Source organism: Oryzias melastigma, linkage group LG4, assembly GCF_002922805.2.
Source record: "Oryzias melastigma strain HK-1 linkage group LG4, ASM292280v2, whole genome shotgun sequence".
Taxonomy (NCBI): Eukaryota; Metazoa; Chordata; class Actinopteri; order Beloniformes; family Adrianichthyidae; genus Oryzias; species Oryzias melastigma.
Window position 1 is genome coordinate 9,170,360 of NC_050515.1, and position 3,174 is coordinate 9,173,533.

The 3,174-nt window shown below is 36.6% G+C and overlaps 1 long non-coding RNA gene across 1 annotated transcript in view; it reads right to left on the minus strand.

The window, feature by feature from the left end:
* Positions 1 to 622: 622 nt before the first annotated feature.
* The window catches only part of LOC112150202, a 65,975-nt gene continuing 63,423 nt past the window's right edge, over positions 623 to 3,174 (minus strand). Inside the window, exons 8-9 of the long non-coding RNA XR_002919921.2 lie at positions 2,640 to 2,784; positions 623 to 1,364 (exon numbers count right to left, since the gene is read on the minus strand). This is a non-coding gene — a long non-coding RNA (uncharacterized LOC112150202). The remainder of the gene's footprint in view (positions 1,365 to 2,639; positions 2,785 to 3,174) is intronic.

A 3,174-nucleotide genomic window follows, 5' to 3' on the forward strand; every position in this document is an offset into this window, starting at 1 on the left:
TAACCAAACGTCAAAACGAGACGAGTTGGTAGTAAGAATGTTTAGGTCAAGAATTGTAACATCCCGAGTGATTTATTCTGTTATTTCAAGAAAACATTTGTTATCTCATAAGCAAAAGTTATTTAAAAACAAGAGCATTTTGAGAAAATCCCAATGTCTGTTCTGATGTTCCATTCATCCAGGTTGATCCCATCGAAGTGGTCAAATGGATTTATCGTGAATTATTGAAGACGTTTCACCTCTTCAGTTCTGAAATACTATTGTAATAGAGCTTATTAACCTGCTTTTTACCACATATTTGAGAAAGCTTCTAGTAGGAGAGTTGAAACGTCATCAATAATAAAAGACAAACGTTGAGTTTTGAATCCTGCTTTGAATCAAAAATGTGATATTTATTGAGAGGTCCTTGCAGAATCCCCATGAAAGGTTTCTGAAAAACCTTTCGCCGTCTAAAAGCCAAAGCAGAGGCGACTGAAATTCCATGCAGGGCCACCATTCTAGAGCGTTTAACAAAAGGAGCACTCAGCTGGAATAGCATGACATCAAAATGACAGTCCTGCCCTCGCATTGTTTAGCAGGACACAAGATGGCACGCAGTGTCTTCTAAGCTCGTGGAGGTCACAGAGGATGGATGCACCACTAATCTCTGACACTCGCTCCGGGTTGGCAGGGGAATTTGGTGCACACTGGCTCTTTAGATAACTTTACTATCCACCAGTGACCTCGAATGCTTCAGCGTCTTTGACTACGCTCTGCTCTGTCGACCAAATCCTTCTTACTGCTCGGTGGCTTCAGATGTTGCCAGCCCCCACGAGGGCAAATCCCCACCAAGAACAGACCATATATTAATCTGATATTGTTTCTTTATTGTTCGGGGAACAATAACAGGAGACAGCAGTGGCTCGTCAGAGACTTTAATATTGTCAGATTGGTTAGAAAGGAGCGCACGTTTCTCCAGGGGGGATCTGACAAAACCACACGGTTTATACTTATTGACATTTAGCAAAAAAAAAAAAAAATTGCAGCACTACAATTAATTTATATCCAAAGTAAAGCAACATAATTAGAGCAAATTTGACCAATAAAATCTAAATGAAAAGAAAATCTCCAGTAATTTAGATAAAAACGCTCATTTTGACCCTAAAATGAAGCCCGCTCCAGTGTGAGGCTTGAGGGGGGGTTAAATACTGCCCCGACTGCATTTGCCTTTTCACCCCAGTGGGGAATATTATCAGGGAGGTTTGTGGTTTCATTGATTTCAAGACTGCAATCATCCCCATCTGATGTAGCCGGCTACGGGAGGATGAGTGGAGCAGCAGAGTGAACCAGCTCTGTTTGTCAGTCAGACCAGTTTGAGATGACTCCTGTGATAATAGACAGCAATGGGGGGTGAAGGCTCCATTTACTGCAAACCGAGCATTTCATTCACACCAAGTTCAATTGTTATCAATATCATTAATATTGATATATTATTTAGGATTTTAGTGTATTTTTTAAATATATTTTTGTCTATTTCTATAGGGTTCTTTTAATCTCATCATTCCATAAATTATGATTTTTTTTTTTTTTTTTCTATTAAACTTTAAAAAAACCCTGATATCTGCTCTTTGATTTTTTCTCTTTAATATGCAGAAATTATAGGTCAAAAAGGGCAAGCAGATAAAATAAATTCCCATATGAAGTAGAGGACGAAAACTACTTTATGTTGGAATTTTATTTCACTTTTATGTAAAAAAAAAGCTTCACGAAATATAAGTGCTGCTGTACTTTTATTTTTTTGTATTTATTGAACTTTTTTTACATGTGAAAAGCATTTAATAAAACCGAACTCTTAAAAATGATGGTTGTCCTACTATTTATTATTGTACAAAAGGTAATTAAATGAAGATCGAACTACAAAACCTGAATTTAAAAGTAATAAAAAATATCTTTTTAAAAAAATGATAATAATAATCCTAAAGTAAATACATTTAATAGTAATTTAAATATTTACTTGACAATCTAAGACTATTAGTAAATAATCTTATTTTGCAATTTAAAGTTTTTTAATTGCAAAATTTATTTGAAAAAAATGGCAAGCAATCAGAATTTTATTTTTTAAAATAAGAGATTTATTTTATTAATTTAAAAAAATCTGCCAAGAAAGTATACATTTTGACTTATTTCTGGGCGGTCTGTTTTTGCAGTAGAAGGAACAATTTAATCTATAAACATGTCGATAAAGGAGAGATTATTTTAATCTATATCATCTGGTTACAACAAATCTGAAAATCAGTTTATTTTTTACTCTGAAAATTCAAAAAAATTGCTAAAAATTGATGAAAAATGTGATGTAAAATCAATTAAAGCTGTAAAAAATAGTCTACACAATAAAAACTACTAACATAGAAAATAGATAAAATTGGATAAAACATGTAGCAAAAATGCTATCAAACTTAAACTTAAAACTTTGTTGAAAACATCAAATAATCACATAAAATATTTGTTTTTTAAAACTCCAACTTCACAAAGTCCAACATTTAATTATCTAAATCAAAGAGCCACAAACACAAGCGACCAATCACACGCGCAGCAATAACTCTGACAGGAATTGCTTTCAGTCTATCTCTGCAAGATCGTCAGGGATTTGATCGTCTTACCTGCAGTGGAGTGCTCTCCCCATGCAGTGTTGGAGCTGTAAGTGTCTTGTGCTTTGGGACGGGGGGGAGATCTCTGGTTCACTTGTTGTTTGTCGGGAATGGGGTAGTTTGCTGTGTGGCTGGAAGCGACACTCCTAAGGGCCCACTGTGAATAGAGATCAGGATAATAGACACAGTCACACAACAAAGACTGATAATCCTGTCTCGCCCCGCAGCTCCCGTGTTGCAATCAGACATTTTAAGGGCAGTTAAGTTGCAGCAAGGGGCGGCTGAATGAACTGCGGTCAGGAAAGACTCCCAAGCTCCCATTATGGACAGTAACCGGTGTCAATTCACAGCAATTAGACCACTCAGATGTGTCAGTAGACAGGCCTCAAATTAATAAATAAATAAAGTCGAGTGGAAGTGCGCGCCGGTGGAGCCCTCTGAGTCATCCGAGTCTCCCTGTGGTCTATTTCAGAGCACGATGCTTTGTCCTTCAGAAAGTGACGAGGTGTGCGCCTCTCTTCTCCTCGCCATCCTCCGTGACCTTTTT